Source organism: Castor canadensis, chromosome 2, assembly GCF_047511655.1.
Source record: "Castor canadensis chromosome 2, mCasCan1.hap1v2, whole genome shotgun sequence".
In the NCBI taxonomy this organism is placed as follows: domain Eukaryota; kingdom Metazoa; phylum Chordata; class Mammalia; order Rodentia; family Castoridae; genus Castor; species Castor canadensis.
The window spans coordinates 121,294,854-121,314,396 of record NC_133387.1 but is presented as its reverse complement, the minus strand read 5'-3'; the positions used below and the strand labels follow the sequence as shown (position 1 = coordinate 121,314,396).

The following is a 19,543-nucleotide window of genomic DNA, read 5'->3' as shown; positions in this document are numbered from 1 at the left end:
GCCAGTCCGCTAGTACCACACCATGAGATCAGGTGTTCAGGGTGAGCCCTGGAAATCTAGACAGCCTGTGTACCACAGTGAGATCCAGTGGTCCTGTTCTGCTAAGTGAGATACAGGCCCAAAGGGCACAAAGGATTGTGGACCCTCCAAACCATTGGGCATGCTTCCTTACACTAGCCATGAAGAATGGAATCCCTCAATCCTGACGTGCTCAGGTCACTCATGTGCTCCTGCTGTCCCTGCCCCATTTCCCTAGGCCCCACTTAACTGAGAAGTCTTCCACACAAGACAGGGGCACCTTCCTCCAACTTCTTCCTGCTTGGCTGGCTGGGCTGCCATAGCAACAGGCCAGGCAGGAGCTGCCTCAGGACTCTCCAAGTTCCAGGGATGTTGAGCCCACTGTGACATCACAACCAAGTCTTTCCTGATTGGTCAGACTGTGTACACACTCTCTTTAAGGCCCCTCCCCCTACAGGCACCAGCCACTTGTGTGACAGTCTCCTGGCAAGATCTTCTGATGTCAGGATCGCTCTTCTCCTCCAATTTCCCTAGATAGCTTGTTCAAAGTTCAACTAGGATGACATTTCTGTCCTGTTCCATACAACTCCCAACCTGGAACCCTCATTTTGGTGCACAGGAAGTATTTCTGGTGGTAAGTACAAAAACATCTAAAGCCTGTTGCAGTTTCATCAGCCAGGAAAACTCCCTTAACATTAGATGAGGCAATTTCCCTCCCAGAACTACATCTCCCATCATGTGGGAGGATATTCACTTATGTGGAGGCAAAATATAGCACACTGGGCACCAGGGGGTTGTTATTCCAGGCTTTTGCATTCCTAACTTAATCAAAACACACAAACCAACACACTGGCGGCCAAGAGCCTCAAAGTGACCACATGAATCCACTTCATGTCGACAAAGAAATTAATTCACTTTGATTGATATGTACACTGGCATACACAGGGTATACTCAATGAATAGTTAGTATTCCCTTCTCAGTGAAATTGTTACCATCTCTCCAGTGAATGGCAGATTTCAGGAACACCAGAAACTCTATAATACCATGAAGCACTCAGGAAGGACATTCATTTCTGCAAAGATTCTCTCAGGAACAAAACAGTACACCTTTTCCTCATGGAACTGAACACATACTGTCAGAGTGACTCAAGGCTTTTCCTCAAAGTGACTTTGGGAATGCAACCAAATTTCTACAAATCAGTGAATGGCAAATTGAACAAGAAAAATCACACATACACGCACACACAGAAACAAATGTACACACAAAAAAGTGATGATATCTTAATTGTTATCTAGTAAAGGAATTTCTTAACTTCTATCTAGTGAATAGCCATGTTGAACAAGTCCACTAGTCACTAAACGCCAGGACACTCAGGAGCATCCCATCAATTTCCACAGTGTTAAAGAGAGATTTTGCATCAAGGAGTCTTATGTATGCCTAATCAGTGGACACACTCAATGAGTGTGAAATGGTGTGTAGTATGAGAATTTATTAGAAAGAGCAAAGAAATTAATACACTATGACACTATGGGTATTACACACACACACACACACACACACGCACACACACACATGAATACGAAACCTGCCTATGTTCAATGCATGTGGAAAGTAAACCACAATAGCTGAAATCCCGGCTTCACCCTACTGTGCAGGCAATTTCAATACTTAAAAAACCATCAAACTTAGCAAAACACGTGTACTGACATCACTTTCACCAATTTCCTTGGAAAGAAGACATACTACCACCTTTATGCCAATGAGGAAGTAAACCCTAATCCACCAGACTCTATGCCTGAAGCCATCACTGGAATTGAAATCATTTCTAGCAAGCCAGTGATGTACATTGACACATGTATCAAGATACCTGGACATAAACTGGGCATATTCAATGAATGCTGAATATTTCCTCTCCAGACAATTTGTCACAGCTGATCCTCAGAATAGCAACGTTGAGTCAAATCTGAAATTAGTGACTTCCAGGAAGCATTGCTGACTTGCATTATTTGGAACAGAGACACAGATACAGGAAATATTTTACAACCACACGAGCACCCCCACACAAACACACCCACACAGTGACTAATTCCATGAATATTAAGTGTTCTGGTGTAAGTGAATTTCTGGGCTTTCATCTAAATAAAGTACCTTTCATCAGCAATACTTAATGAACACCAGGAAACACAGGTGACTCAGGGTAATTTCTTCAAACATTCATTGCCATAGTTTAATGTACCCTGCTGGCCAGAGAACAAGTGATGTCAGATCAACAGGTGACTGGACCTCCATGTAACCTCATTCCTCCCTTGCCAGTCCACTAGTACTACACTGTGAGATCAGGTGTTCAGGGTGAACCCTGGAAATCTAGGCAGCCTGTGTACCAGTGTGATATCCAGGGCTCTTTTTCTTCAAACTAGCCTTGATCAGACCAGTGGCCAATACATCTCTCTTAACCACATCCATGAAGACTGGACTAGACATTTTGAAAAGCCTTTTCAGTATGGAACTAACATTACCTCTGTCTTCCCCCTGTGTGCCCCCAAACTCTCACCTACCCTGCTGAGCAGCTTTTTCTTTATGGTATGAGTATGATCATGACAGAGCATCTTTCTAAGCTTCTTGAATTTCTGGAAACTCTTGAATTTCTCCTGGCAGGAAGGGCAGAGAATTGTCAATGGAAGGGTGCAGAGGGGCAAAAGATTCATCTTTCTTCAGAACCAAGACTCCAAACTGCTGTATATGAGTTTTGGAGACATTTTAACTGATCCCTAAGCATACATGAGTTTCTAGGAGCATTTTTGTGGTGTCACCACATGAGGTCCAAACCTCAATTCCGCTGAGAGGTTCTATTTGAATTTCAACTTCATGGAGTTCTATGGTTCCAATTTAAGAACATGAAAATCTACCTTGTGACTCTACCCAGTGTCTGGCAGACACAGAATACTAATCTTGGAAAAAGACACACTGACCAGTGTCCACGTGAACTGAGTTGTGCCACCAGTGGTCCCTGTACCCAGGGATTGTGTCTGGGCTCAATGAAGAGCTAGCTATACTAGCTCTTGTACATGTACACCTTCTGGGGAGGGGGATACACTATCCTGGAGACCTTCCCAAGTTCTCTTCATGAGGTAGATGGTATTATGCTGCAGAGCAGAGAATATGGCACAGAGGGAGGGGAAATTTTTCAGGACTACACAATCCTGCATAAGAGGACTTTGTGAGCCATGGATAGAATTCCTGCATGCTCCTGCCTTCACCTACTATAGGAATGAGCCCTCCTGATGATATTGTTGGTGGGGAGCTCTAGGGACCCATAAGGGACCCAGGTGTCACCAAAGCAGGACTTCAGTTAACTATATGGGTAAACTGTCAGAAGGTGTGACCTTCTTCCCATTCCCCTACAATAGTCTAGGCCACAACTTTGAGAAGAATGGACCTGGGGTCTTGGAAGTGGCTCTGACCACTAGTCCACATCCTGAGAGAGAAGGAATGTAAAGAGGGTGTCCTTAGGTCTCTCTTGTAGCATACACTGGCCACCTCAATCCAGTGTTCCAGTACCTGGGCTCAGTCTGAGGCCTTCATGCTCTGGTCTCCCAGGGAGGTGGTAATGGCAGAGGAGACTGCAGTCTTAAACTAAGTGATTGTGGTGGAGATGGTGGGTGCTAGATATTTCTTGCACTTCATGTTCATGAAACCAGATGGAGTCCAGGCAGTGGTAGGGCACCACCTTCTTGAACAACTCCTGAGGAAGAGGTCTATATCACCTGACGCTGCCACACACCACAGCCTCCCAACCCTGAGTGGAGCTCAGTGGGTTGATGCTTGAGCTTGAGAAACTGAAGGTTTGGATAAAGCCTTGTAAAAATCTCTGGGTTTGTTACCTGACTATGAAGAGCACACAACATATGAGTGGCCTAAAGGAAAGAGGTGGTAAGAGCATTTTTCCCTATCCAAACTCTGTAGTGTGTTGCCAGTAAGTGGCTCATGGCTGCATAGTACATTCTGACACCCCTACTCCCACCAGCACTACATCAATCTAAATCCAGGTCCACATATACATTTGGTATAACTAGAACTTATGCTATCATGGACACACCAGGTGTCTAATGAGTGCTATACCTTGAGAGGCCTCCTGCACAGACTGAGGTGACACACTGGCCTGGTTACATCTCTGTCCCAATCCCTGAGTCTTCACAGTAACTGTAGGCACTCCAAACTTGTCCTGGTCATGGAAATTGAAAAGGTAGAGTTGGGATTTCAATGGTAACATCAAATCTGGGCCAGGGAATGCTATATATGGATAGAAGAGGCCAGAAGGATGCCTGAAACAACCCTGCCCTCCTCAGACACTCACAGCATCCATCAGTGTAAATTGTTTTGCTACCAGGTAATGCCAAGAGGTGAAGCTTCTCCTTGATCAGTCCATTTTTAGTGGCCACAACAGAAGGCCAGGAAAAGTCTTGTGATGGGCTTGGCACCATATCTGGCTGGAGATATTGAGCCTATGAGGAAACTGACTCAGGATCTGGACTTGGGCTTAGAAGCAGCACTGGAGCTGTTGTTAGAGCTACAGGACACAACAAGGTCCCTATATGACTGCCTAGCACTGAGGCTTTGCAAGGCAGAGATGTTCTCAGCCTTCCTGATAAGCCACAGTGTCAGTCTCTAGAAAAGGACAATTATTGAGACTCAGGTCAAAACTCTCTGGAGTCCCAGGATTGTCTAACTCATGGCATACTCTTACGGTCTCCTCTGGACAAGGTCCATCAATGACCATTCCTCACATGCTTTATGTTCATAGCTTTGGGCTACTCACCATATTGCTCTGCATCACTAGGCTCCAAGTGATCCCACTGGGCCAGAAGAAGGTGGGCATGCCAGTTCCAAGTCTGCATGTTAAGCTGCAAGTAAGCCATCAGCAACTTGAGGCAGGGAAATTCAATAGGTTTTCAGAAATCATTTTAATACTTGTCCAGCCAAGTATCAATGATGGAGGAGATTGCTCCAGGGGAAGATGGATGGGTATCAGAATCAGCAACCTAGCCTTGCCTTTCCCTGCCTTGCCACAGTGTAATTGTGGGTCCTGGGTTCCTGTGAATGCCCGTCTATACGGAGGAGATATAGACCGAGATATTTGTCTGTCCAGACAGTGTCAGGCAAGGTAAACAGGGAGAAGCTTCAGGGAACCTCTCTGAGAGGGAGCCCAGCAAAATGTTATGAGCACATCTCCCCTGCTCAGTGACTCTAAACACAGTGCCCTGTGTCTCTCTGGGAGCCTTTCCACCTGCAATGTCAATTCAACTAGGCAATGTCCTCTTGTTTGGCAACCACCTGAACCTGGTGGCCCTCAAATTGTGGATCATCTTCCTAAATACTGTTCTCCAGAGGAGCACAGAGTACCTCCTGAGCACTCACTGAGACACCTGGGAACCAGTTGAGCACCCATCAGCAAGATAGGTTCCCTCATACATTCTGTGTGTCCCTGATATGCAACAATTTGGGAAAGCTTGGCTGTGATGGGTTGTGGTGAAGATGATGAATTTGCAAAGGGCCTGACTCTGATCCTCTATGCTGCCCTGTTGTCTACAGGTTCTCAGGCCAAATACACAGAACTTGTTTTCTTCCTCTAGTGGCATAGCCCTCAACATTAGTACTCTAGTGGGAATCAGAAGATGTTTGGGACACAGAATTTGACCACCCCCCTGACCTTGTCCTACCAATTTCCCCTGTATGCCAACAGGTGCCTCCCAGATGACCAGAAGCTAACTCAGTTTTTGAGCTGGGCCTGCAGTCCACAATCCTCACTGGAGTAGGGGAGGATCCATCCATATCTAGGGGAACTGTGAGGATGTCAAATCTGCTGTACCTGCTTATGATGTCTATTATTAATGATTGGCTTCCTGCTAGAAATGGAGCCGAGGATGGCAGGGATATAACTGCTCTTTCAGAGTGAGCTGTTTCTCTTGCTACCTTGGTAGAGAGAGCTTTCTCTCACTCCTAGTTATTAGTGAACCTAATTGGGGCTAACTGGGGGCAACTGGAGATTCAGAAAAGACACAGGTTAAACAGACAGACAGAAAGTGGGTTCAGGTGTGTTGGGTGCTTGGGTGGAGATGCACAACTGTCACTGCTTCTTTTCTTTATCATTATTCTTTAAGGCCTTACTTTTTACAGTTCTTTAAAACTGTGCTTAAAACCTCTTTCCTTAGACTTGCTCTATCCCATGTTTTCTTTTAGCTGTTCTTTAGCAAAATCTCTCAAAGTCTTTGCCCCCAGACTTGCACTGACTCTACAACTCTCTTAAAGTCTCAGCCCTCAGACTTGCTAGCAATTCCCTTTTAGCTATTCTCCTTCAGCAATTCTTGTCCCTTCAGCAATCTTTTCCCTTCAGCAATTCTTTTCTCTTCCAAAAACCTCCCACATCAAAAAGCCTTTCCCATCAAAAAGCCAATAACAAAAAGCCTCAAACCAAAGACAAAAGCATCAAAACAAAAGCCTCTTTTTCTCCTTCAGGGAGTCTTTTATTCCCCATGGTAAACAGGGTGGAGCAGCAGTTCTCGGGGAATGACATGACATTGTAACAGGAGAAACCTGTGTTCCTACCTCTCTGAACATAAGCAATTTAGGAGAAGCAGGTATTCTGCTGTCAGGCTGTGCCAATCTTGGCCTACAGATGAAAGCAATTGAGCTGCAACTTGTCTTGCTTATGTCCAGTTCTCATAGGCTTCTCATAATCCACTCTCCACAGTCTTTTACCAAATTATGGTAAGTACCTGACAATCTACAGGCACACATTTTGTGCCTCATATATTTCAGAACAACCAGTTCCATCCTATATAATTCAGTGAGTATTGGGATACTATACCACCCCAAATAAATCTGATCTGTATGTAGCAGGGACATCTCCATAAAATGAAGGAGATCCATGTCAAATGGGAAATTGTGAGTGGTCCCACAGAAGTGAGGACCAAGGATCTGAGATTCTGCAGCTGAGTTGGGAGTCACACAGAACAGATCATAGTCTTGGAAAGCAGATTCTGTGGACCCGTGTAGGGCAAGCACTCACAGGGCTCATCCCATTTAGTCCCACGAATACCCTGTAAGTGTCGCCCTCGAAGCACTCCAACCTCTGCAATCACACAGGCCACTCCTTAGCCACAAAAAGGAGGTGAGGGAATCCTCTGGACTTGGAGGTGGTGCTTACCTAGTGAAGAGCAGGTCCAGAACCTGCTGGGTGGTAGCAAAATGTCTGTAGATGCACAGGAAGGTAGAGATCAAAAGAGGGTACACAAACATCACGGAAGATACCAGATCGCCTACCAGCTTCTCCAGTATGCCTACCTTGAGGTTCACTACCATGCTGGGATCCTCCAGGATGGGGGCTGACTCATTTTCACCCTGGGTTGGGACCAAGAAGGATCCACTTAAACATGAAAACTGAAACAACTTGGTAATGTACTCATTGGCCTATAGTTAAGCGAAAACAGCTTGAAAAAATTTAGTTCTACACACACACACACTTGCGCGCTGGTGTTACCTGTGGGAGATCAGAGTGGTTGAGGTGACCTATCATTGCCTACCCTGGCCTGCTCTGTGTCCTCTTTGAGGTCCTTTGGTAAAATTTCCAGAAGCATCTTGGTTGAGGGTTGACCCAGTATCTCTTGATATGGTCTACACCTCCACTCTGGGCTATCCTGCAGCCTGAACCTCCACACAGTAGAAGATAGCAAGAGAGTGTTCCTTTATCTACAGGGTCTATAGATAAATGATCTGCCTACAGTTCATTTGGAATGTGGGCATCTGGTCATCAGGGTTCAACATTCTATGGTCCATCATCCAGATAGTGCATCTCTGGGGGTACATGCAACTGAAAATCTTCCTCAGACAAGCCACTCCCAAGATTTAGTAGGATGTTGCACCCCCACTTCCCAGTCTAGGTCATAGGATACCTTGACTTAGTCTGACTCACACAGCCCACCCCAGTGTCCCTTACAAGTCTGGGTACAGTCACTGTTCCAATATTGAAGACAAAGCTGGAGTCAGGGATGGCCCCTATGTTAATTAAACCAGGTATGTGACCCTCAGCAGAGCATTAAGGATCTCAGGACCTTCCCAGCCTTCCTGATTGCTCCCTGGGGGATCATCCAAGCATCTAATTTCCAGGAAGTCATCAGTTTTTCATGGTGTCTAGTACCTGTATTTCCTGTGACACTTTCAGGCATTTGATTCATGTAGATAATGCACTAAACAAGTGTCAGGAAATTTAGAAGAAGGGAAGCAATAAGAATGGAATATAGATTGGATGTGGTGTTGCACAACTATAATTTCAAAACTAGGGAGGATGATGCTGGGAGTATCAAAGTTCATATCCAGGCTTGGCTAGATAGCCATACACAGATTCTAAACAAAACCAGAGAACTCCAAGTTAACATAGACTTGAGTTCCATGGTTTTATCTAGAGAAAATCAAAAGTGTGTACACAGAGACAAATACATACAGACACAAAATGGCTTATATGAACACAAATTTAGGTGCACTCAGAGACGTTTACACATATGCAAACAGATGCAAATAAGTGCAAATGCTGTCACAGATGTTCATGTTCATATGTGTCATTATACCCATACAGAAATGTACACTGAGGCAAAAATATATACACACACATTCATCCTAATCCCAGGGCCTTCCTATGGTGGCCACAAGTTCTCTTCTCCCTCTCAAAGCGCTATCCAGTTGCTAGTCATACACTTAGACTCCTTTCCTGGAATTCCAACACCCATCACTAACCTGTCTTTACAAAACCTTGGTGTGGATCCTCCTTGTCCTACTCGTGAAAGGACTGTGGGCAGCCATCTCATGACTCACTCTTGATTCTGAGATCCAGGAACAGGTGACAAATGAGGTCAACTATGTCTTGTTCCTAGGCACCAAGGAAAGGCAGGAGCTGGTGACGAGGCTACAGTGGGGCTCATGTGTTCAAGGCCCCTGTTTCTCTTCTGTGCTTCTAAGGACAGGGACAGCACTAACTGATAACTGTTTCTGGAGACCAATCCTCTGAGGAACCAGCACCTTCAGGGAAAAGAAGCAGTGAGTGAACCCTGCAGTGACTGTGGTCATCCACTGAGCACTGGATTAATTGTACATGTTTGTGTAACAAACATGCATGTGACAAAGATGTGTGACATGTTTGTAACTGGTCAATCACTGTCTCTGTCCACAGTGTAATTTGAACAGAAATGCTGCTCAAAAAGGTGGTACCCTACTACTGCCTGGACTCTATCTGGTCTCAGTGGGACATGAAGTGCAGAACTACCTAGCACCCACCATCCACACCACCATCAATCAGTTTGACACCATGGTTTCCTGTGTCATCACCACCTCCCTGGGAGACCAGAGCATGAAGGACTCAGATCAAGCCTGGGTGGTAGAACACTGGATTGAGGCAGCCAGGGTATCCTGCAAGAGGCCTAGACAAGAAGGCTACCACAATAAGATCTGCACAATCCCTCGTGAGTCTCCAAAAGATAAAAAATCTCTCAGGTTGCTGATAGCTAGGACTCATTTCAGGACAATTTCTCACACTTGGCTCTCAAGGTCAGATTTATACTTAATATTCAAATCAACTCTATTCAATAGTCTAGGGCTTACCTTAGTGCTGAACAAGACAACACATACAAGGAAACAAATTAAGGAGAGGACATGGTACACAGTGTATTATTTACAATTGGAAAAATAAACACTACATTCCTATAGTTCCTTTTGGATACATATTTGCTAAATGCATGGATGCTATTTTACTTACCTGCCAATCTTTGAAGTAGAATCACCCAGGGTAGTTAGTTGTCCATTTCTCTTCATGGGACCCTAAACCAGCACTATCATATTAAAAACAAAAATACTTTGTTAACAGCATGAACTATTTTCTGAACACACAAGACATTTTCATTGGAAAATAACTAGAAAACAAAGAAATGCAAACAACAAAAAACCCCAACATATTCCTTATTACACATTCTATTTTTAATGCTTTGTGTACTTCTGCTTCATTTTCTATATAAACATATACATTATAAAATGCAATCTGGGTGGGATGGTTCAAGTCACAGAGTGCCTGCCTAGCAAGTACAAGGCCCTCAGTTCAAACCCCAGTCCTGTAAAAAGACAAAACAAACCACAATTTGACAACTCTATGGGTATAATTGAATATATTTTTCCCACTCATCATTACATTCTTTTAGAACATCACTTGATTGCTGTCCCACACATTCCATAGATCTATAATTTATTTATATTCCCCCACTGCACTGTAGGTGAAAGAGTAGCACAGAGTTAAGCAGTAGGCCTTTCTCCTTATTTTTGCTCCCACACAAGTGCTCTGCTCCAGAAGCCATCTCAGGGCTCTTTCATGGCATATGGACCATAAGTCCCACTGTAATATTCATTTTTGTGTGGTGCTGGATCACAAGCAGGACCTCATGCATGCTGGACAAGCACTCTACCACTCAGCTACATCCCTAACCCTTTCATCTATACACTCCTAAATGTTTCCCATTTTTAAAGTTTCCAAAGTAATCATTTCTTCTTGAAAAATTAACTTGAGAATTTTAAAAGCTCTAATGCAGTGGCCCATGCTTATAATCCCAGCTACTGTGGATGAATAGATGGAAGGTTTGTGTTTTGAGGTTGGCCAAGCAAAAGTTAGTGAGACTCTATATCTAAAAACAAGTCAGGCATGGTGGATCAATCCTATAATCCCAAATACTTGGGATCATCTCCATCTGAGGCCAGTCCAGGCCAAAAGAAAGGACAGGGACAGAGAGAGAGAGAGAGAGAGAGAGAGAGAGAGAGAGAGAGAGAGAGAATGAATAAGTGCAAGATCCTATCTCAAAAACAATGTAAAAGCAAAAGGGCCAGCGTTGTGGTGCAAGGGAAGTGGTAGCATGCTTGCTTAGTTAGTACATGGCCCTGAGTACCAACCACAAAATAAGAACAAAATAACAAGACAAAAGCTGTAATGGTTCTTATACTGTCTTGTTCTAATTCTCATGCATAATTATTCTTATGCCTCTCATATGGATATCTTCCCTTTATGTCTTTGAATGACACTAGCATTAACAGTTAAAATCAGTATAAGCAACTCAGAAGCATCTATTAAAATTTAAATGTATATAACTTTAATATTCAGCAACTCCACTTTTTGCTACAAACCCAGGGGAAACACTTGAGCATCTATAAGAGACATCCTCAAGGATCATCTACAATCATGAAAAGCTGGAAACAGTCATCAGTGGGACAGGACCAACAGCCATTTTTGGAAATCATACCATAACAGTCACAACAAAGGAGGGGAAAGTCTACATTACCATAGAAGGTTGTGTCAAAGAGAAAATAAACTTATCTTACTAGTTTAAAGTACACACATGCAAATGCTCTGAATTCTTTCTCTATGAGGTCTGGGATTAAAGAGAGTCAGACTTGAGACCTTGCAAGTACACATTCAGTTGTACTTGCAATGTGTGAATTTGCTAATAGCACATTACTTGATAATTTCAAAGAAATGAAGTGAATATATAAAATGGTTAACAACATAAAGAAATAGCGATTAAATCCATGCAGGTCAAATCTTACCTGTGCAAAAAAGTTCTCTTTTGCTAGTTGAATTTGTAGTATTCCACCTTTCCATTTCATTTAAAAATATTAAATAAAAATATTGAAAAATATTTTTGCAGCACACACGTTTTCTAAATATTTAGTAACAGGAGAAATAGACTTGTTTATCACAAAGAGACACCTAAAAAGTATTAGAGCCAACTCTGTTGATCCATTCCTGCAATCACAGCTACTCAGGAGAGGACAGCAAGAAATACTGTGGCTAATTGCACATGCAGGAAAGATCAGGTTGCTTTGGAGAAGGATGACGTCTTTGGAGGACTTATAGACCAGTGAGGTGGAGTCCTCAAGGGATGAGCCCCTGGGCTCCTGGAGATGTGGCCATGGTGCAGGCCTAGGGCCAGCTGCGGGTCCATGCTGTCCTCCATCTGCAAACGCGGTAAGGTGTGCCTGGGGTAGGCAGGGCAGCAGTCATAGAGTCTCAGGATGCTTTCAGCATCCCAGGCACAGAGCAGGGAAACAAAGTGCATTAGAGAATGGGATGAGTAAACAATAAACTTTGTTCACTCCAAACCAACTGCAGCATGGCTGCTGGCAGGGTGCCGGCAGGGAGCACCCTGGAGTGGTGAAAGCTGGAAGCTCGAGAAGGGCGGGGCCTCAGCACAGACTCCACACCCACTCACAGGACTTGGCGCTCTGTGTCTGCTCCACCGCTACGGGGCGCTCCGCCCCACAAGCCAGCGCACTGAGAAGGTGGGGAAGGTGGTCAGCGTCAGGCAGCGGCCCTCCCGATTCGCTGCAGTGCTCAGCCTGAAGCAAAAGCATGGCTTGGACCTCCTGGGCTTGGTGGCGGTAGGTCCCTCTTCCTATTGGCGGCGAGTCCGAGTCCTCCTGGCTGGGGCGGTGGGGCCGGGCGGTGCATAGGGTTGCAGGCAGCAGGGGTCAGGTGTGTGGTGCATCCGGTTGCTGGCTGCAGGGGAAAGGTCAGGCGGTGCGTCTGGTTGCAGGTGGTGGGGGGTGAGGCAAGCCGTGCGTCAGGCGGCAGGGATCAGGTGTGTGGTGCATTGGGCTGTGGGAGGCGGGGGTCAGCGGGTGGTGTATTCTGTTGCGGGCGGTGAGTCAGGTTTGTGGTGCTTAGGTTTGTGGGCGGCGTGTGTAGGGCATGCGGTGTGTCAGGTCACAGGGTCGGGGTTGCTGTGGTCGGGCTCCAGGCACCTGAGGAAGGACAGCCATGGACGACTTTGCAACAGCACGCGGGGAGACCTGGTGATTGTGGTGCAGAGGAAGCTGCAGAGCTCTGCCTTGAAGCTTATGAACTGTGTGCTGTGGGGCAGGAACAGCTTGAAGAAGTCACCCCGTGCCTTGGTACCCTTGGCCAGTGACATGGGGACAGTGAATCACACCTTCTCATCCTGCCCTGAGGCCGCTGTTTCTTCCCATCCAGCTGGTCTGAGACTAAATGCGCCCAGGCTTGGCTCCCTCAGCACTGCTGTCCTGGAGAGCAGCTCTGCAACCAGGACCACTGTGGGCACCTCTAGATGCTGTTTTGAGACCAGGTTTGTCACTGTGTTGCCCAGGGCTACAAATACAGTACTAAGATTTGGGTGGTTTTAGTTGAAAGTAGAAATTGTGGTGTAAGTCATGCTGGTTTTCAGAAAATTCTTAAATTGAATGTGAAGAGATTATGAGGAACAAAATGAGAATGTTTTGAGGAAAATTGTGTATAATCTGAAATAATTGTTAGTAGTAGGAATAACTGTTTCTAATACTTGCTTTTTTAGGAACTCATTTCAGAAAATCTGCAGATCATATCCTATGGGATGGATTCTGCTAAAGACCTGAGAAGTCAGCGTGGACATTTAAGACTAGAAATGTCAATTCTAAGTATGCTGACTGCCTTCAATGCAAGAAATTCCTCCAGGAAGACAAGGACTACCGAGCTCTGAGAGGACAGAAAAGGCTGAGCATTATTTCAGTCTAGAAGAAGTTTTGAAGGTCACCTTATTATGCACAGGAACTTGGTTGTCAAATGTAGATTTAAGATTCTGCAAGTTCATTGTCATGGTGTACTTGTAAACAGAGGCATCTTTTGCACATCACATTTGCTCAATGCTTTTTTTTTTTTTGTGGTACTAGGGTGTAAATTCAGACTTTGTGTCTGCTAGGGAGGCTCTCTAACTCTGAAGCCACATTCCAGCCTCAACACTTAGTTGCCTAAGGTAAATATTTACAACACAGTGTCCTTAAGAACCTTCCTAGTCAAGTAAGAGATATGGGATTTTTTATTTTTAACACACCTTTATTTATCCTTTTAAGTATTGGGAATTGAATCTAGGGCTTCATGCATGCTAGGCAAGTGCTGTACAACTTCAGCCATGCCGCCAGCTTATTTTTGGTTTTTTGAGACATGATCTTGGTATGTAGCCCAGGCTGGCCTCCTACCTCAGGTGCCCAATTGCTGACATTATAGGTATGAGCAATTAAACCCAGGTTTTAATTAATAAATCTTACAATTTGTTGCTCACTCACATGAAAGCTGCCTCACTGTAATGCACTACTTCTAACAATCATTGCCTATAGTCAATAAATGTTCAGCTGCTGAGGCTTTTTCCAGAAGGAAGATATCTGGACTTAAAGAGTAAGTTTTATTGCCAAAGATCTATGGTGCTCTGACAGATAAGAGGAAGCTAATTTAAACTTGCAACTGGATAACTGAATATGAGGAACTTTGGTTGGACAAGAATTACAATTATTGAGCAGAAATCATTTTTGGAAGTGGTTTCTGATTTTTCTACTGAAATAACTCTTAGGCAAGAGAGAGACAGCTCAGAGGGTCTTAGGCAGCTCACTGCAGGGGTATTTTGATTTATAGAAATGGAGTGATGGAATTTAGAGACCTTAACTACTTGAAGGAAGAGATGGGTGCTGAAAGTACAGAGAGTATAGGCTGGTGGAGTGGCTCAAGCAGTTAGAGTGCCTGACTACCATGCATGAGGGCTGAGTTCAAATTTCATTACCAGTGCAAAAAGAAATAGAGTAAGGCTAGCCAGATGTAAAACTTCAAGGTCTTAAAAAAACTCCTGTAGCTATAAAGGAGATTTCAGACAAAGATATTACAGGAGAGGAAATACTTTTCTTCTCTATGAGTAATATGTACTTATTTTAGCAAACTTGGAAAATAATAAAAAGTATAATAAAGAATACATATACACTCTCACATTCTTTTTTCCCCTCTGTTCTAAAGATTAAACCCAGAACCTTTGCACATACTGAGCTACCTCTCTGACCCAAGAAGTAATATTTTAAATCCATAAATCAAAATAGTTGTGGGAGTGATTAGTGATATAATTTGGCAAGAGGAATGGTACTGGGAGGGAAGCATTTAAATAGTAAAAGAATGCAGTCTGATGCAAGTACACAAGTGAAATCTAGATGAGAATAAACAATGTGATTATACAGTGTTTTGTGTCACTGGTTTTCAAATTCTCTTTTGTCACAAAAATGAGCCTGTACTTTATAAATAATTAGATGATATCACAAAAAGTGGAACAGCTGATGAGCTTCACAGCATAAAAATGCCTGAGAGCCCTGACATTGAAGATTACATTTACCAGGTTATGCTCTGTTACAAAACAGAAAAAATTATTGGCAGGTAAACGTGACTGTTCCTGAGGCCCAGTGATACAGCATTGTTCAAAATGGTTTTTATAATTCTATTTTTTGACAGATTTTTGATACACTGAGCAAATTGACAGCCAAAAAGCTTGATCTGGTGTTGAGGTCATCACATGTTTATTTAATCAACAAATTCATACTGTGTCTGCCTGAGTCACTGTGTCAGGTGCTGTTTGAAAGACAATAATTTGAAGTCATCTCCTTCAATTGACATAATTGTGCTGTTACAGTTCCTCTGGATTATTAATGAATACATTAGAAGACAGTCAATCAAATAGTGGTATTTGAAGAATGTATCCTTTGAGGTGGTTATGTTTTCATTTCTCCAAAATTGTTAGAATTCTTTTGGAATATCCTTTGCTGAATATGATGATTGATTTGAATATCATCAGTTTTGTTTCATTATGAGTTGATTTCCAAAATAATGAGGTTGAAGTTCAAAATTAAGTGTGCCTGCAAGTATTAAGAATGTAAGAATAGTTTTTCATTTAATTTTTCTTTTTTTTTTCCAGTGCTGGAGATTGAACCCAGTTCCTTGACTATGCTAGGAAAGCAATGCATTCTCAGATTCTGTTCTTACCTTTTTAAAAATTTTTAATAATAGTAATGTTTGAAGTCAGTGACTCTTACTTGCTTGGTAGGTGTTCTACCACTTGAGCCACACCCCTAGCCCTTTTTTCTTTAAGTTATTTTTCAGACATGGCCTTTTGAGTTTTTACCCAGGGTGGGCCTCAGAACTTGGTCCTCCTCCCTATGCCATGTCAGACAGATGGGATTATTTTTGGGGACACAGATAAGAATACAGACACAAAATAACATGCTCAGCTTACTGGTTGAGATGGGGTCTTGCTAACCTTTGGCATTTTATTTTGTGGTATTGGGGTTTGATCTCAGGGCCTTTTAATTGCTAGGCAGGCAGTCTATCATTTGAGCCATATCACCAGGCCAGGTCTCACTAACTTTTTGCCTTCACTGGATTAGAACTGAGATCCTTCTGATTTCTGCCTACCAAGTACCTGGTATTGTACGAACATGAACCACTCTGCCCAGCCTCTGTTCTTAACTATTTTTCTTCATGATATCTCAGCACTGTACTAACTAGGATTGTTCTTAACAATTTGTGAGCTCTAAAATTATGTTGTGAAGCATGAATGTGTGGGCTTCTTATTTGATTATTTTGAAGGATTATTTTGATTATTTGAAGGATTATTTTGAAGGAAATTAGTGGTGTTCACTAATTTTGCTAAATATATACTCAATGCTTAAATTCTTTTTCTAAATTTCCTTAAGATTATAGATCTTTATAGACTTTTTGTTTTTGGTGGGACTGTTGGGACTGGTCATACTGGGGTTTGAATTCAGAGCTTTTCACTTGCAAAGCAGTTGCTCTACCCCTTTAGTAACACCTCCAGTCCAAATCCATAAATCTTTAGGTTAAAGAAGTACAGTGAACCCCTAAAAGAATAAACAGTTCAAAACCATCCAAAATGAATCACTATATTGTTTAGGAATAGATACAAATGTGATAAAAAACCAATAGTAATATATTGAAATTCAGGCTGTTTGCCTGTGACATATACCTGCATTTCTCTCTACTCAGCAGGTAGAAACAGGAGGATCACAGTTGAAAGCCATCTCTGGCAAATAGTTTCCACAACCTATATTGAAATTACTCAACACACAAAGGGTCTGGTGGATTGGTATTGTTTTTCTTTTTTTAAATATTTTTTATTGAACACTGTTGTACTGGGTATATGTTGTTACATTTACAAAAATTTTTTGCAATATATCATATTTAAATTCATCCCTTCCATTATTCTCCTTTATTTCCTCTATCCGTATTCCTGGAATAGTTTAACAGGTCTCATTTTTCCATTTTCATACATGAGTACATAAAATTTACATCCTATTCACCCTCACAGCCCTTTACTTATAATCCTGCTCGCACTGTAACTAACCCCCAGACAGGGCCAGTTTTACTTTCTTGTTTTGTGTTTTTTGTAAGTTTATTTGTTTGTTTTTGATGGGACTGGGTCTATTCTCTTTTTTTGAAAAAAAAAGGTATTTTTGTTTAAGATAGCTCTATAGGGAGTTTCACTGTGACATTTCCATGTATATATGTATTATAACCCAAATTGTTTCATACCTTCCTTTTGTCCTTTGTACTTTATTCCCCTTCTATGTTCATTATTGTATAGAAAATACATCAACCATATTCACATTTTTTCCTTCATTCTTTTAAATGTTCTTTCTCTTCTTAGTGATTTCCCCTTAGATTGAGTTGTTTTTCATAATATTCTTTGTATTTTCATTGTGCCTATATTCTACATCTGAGAGAAAACATGCAGTGTTTGGCTTTCAGAACCTGGCTAATTTCACCTAAGATAATCTCCAGTTCCATCTATTTCCCTGCAAAGGATAAAATCTCATTCTTTTCTGTAACTGAATAAAATTCCATTGACAATTCTTCTTTTTCTAATTTACAGATATGAAGAAAGTTGTACAGTGACAGAAATTATCAGGAAATTACCACATGGATACTTTTCAACTTGAATTTCAGATTCTACAAATTCAGGTCAGTTAAAGAGCATGTTGTGATAAGAGATCTTTCTTCTATGATATAAACAATTTCCATACACCAACCTCTAGCAGTGACTGAGTTGAGGATGAGTTCATGAGCCCTGGCTCCCTTAGCATATATGTATCATTTAAGAATTTTTTTGTCAAGACCCCACCAAATGCATTGATAGGATTTTTGCAGAGGCCATAGATGCTTTATTGCAGGGCAGGTATCAAGATGCCCCAGGGCACCCAGTGCAAGCCCCTGAGGTTGTGGAGAAGTCTTGGATTCCACCAGTAGTTCGCACATGGGCCTGTCATCTTCCATCTATTAATTACATATATCTGTGTAACAGATTTCTCCAACATTTAGCATAGTAAACAAGAAAAAAAATTCACTCATCTCCTGTGGATCAGGAACTTGAGAACTGCCCAGTGGAGCAAAAGTGACCTAAAATGTTAATAGACTGTTAGAACCCAAACTGACCTGATATGTCATTTAAACCAACCTTCTTATTTTATAGGGAAATCTATGCAGAATTTGAATGATTACTTGTGCTTGTGCAGCTATTGTCAGAGGTGTTTGGAGCTTAGAGCTCTGTTCTTCACATCTGCTGTTGGGTGATATCAGTGGTATAATGTTTGTGAGGAGGTACAATGTCATCAGAAGTAACATACATAGTAAGTCATATGGGTGTTGTTTGTAGGAAAACTGGCTGATTAAGTGTGGTTGTATAATTTCTCTTTCTGAAGCTCAGTGAGCTGAACACAATGATTAAAATTTTTTTTACATTACTGAGTTTTTAAAAAAATTATTGTAGTGGTGGTACATTGTGACATTTACAAAACATTCTTATAATATGCCATAGTTGAATTAATCCCGCCATCATTCTCCTTTATCCTCCCTCTCCCCATTCCTTGAATAGTTTCAACAGGTCTCATTTTTCCATTTTCATACATGAATATATTGTATTTACACCATATCCTACATCCTTTCCTTATATCCTCACCCCTCCCACAAGTATCAACTCCCTATACAGGACTTGTTTTCCATTTCCATTCTCCAGTTTTGAAAACAAAAAGCAATTTTTTGTTGTTTTTTTTTGGTGTTGTGGGCTGAACTGGGGCTTGAACTCAGGGACTATACCTTAAGCCAGTCCACCAGCCCTTTTTTTGTGATAGGTGTTTTTGAGATATGGTCTTGCAAACTATTTGCCCAAGCTGTCTTTGAACCATGATCTTCCTTATCTCTTCCTCCTGAGTCACAAGGATTGCAGGTGTGAGCTACTGGTGTCCAGCACATTTTTGTTTCATTAAGATAGCTATATAGGATGTTTCATTTTGACATTTCCATATACGTATGTGGATATATAAATATATATATGTATGCATTATAACACAAGTTGGTTCATTCCCTCTATTTTTTGTCTTTCTACTTTATTCCCCTTCTTATGGTAGTTTCAAAAGGTTTAAAAATTCTGCATTCTTGTACAGAAAGTACAACAACCATATTGAACTCCTTAACCTCCTCCTTTTAACCTCTCTCTCTCATAAATTAGCTCCCCTTAGTGAGACCTATTGTTCATAATACTGCTTGTACGTGTATCAGATCTCTAGTCCATGTGTGAGAGAAAACATGTGGCCTTTGGTTTTCTTAACCTGACTAATTTCACTTAAGTT

At 42.2% G+C, this 19,543-nt stretch overlaps 1 long non-coding RNA gene and 1 pseudogene across 1 annotated transcript; both read left to right on the top strand.

The window, feature by feature from the left end:
• LOC141418144 (gamma-tubulin complex component 5-like) overlaps positions 1-19,543 on the top strand; it is a 248,661-nt pseudogene that overhangs the window by 74,843 nt on the left and 154,275 nt on the right.
• On the top strand, positions 12,373-17,880 carry LOC141417407 (uncharacterized). The gene is made up of 3 exons (XR_012441955.1): positions 12,373-12,481; positions 13,411-13,848; positions 17,791-17,880. It is a non-coding gene; the product is annotated as an uncharacterized lncRNA (long non-coding RNA).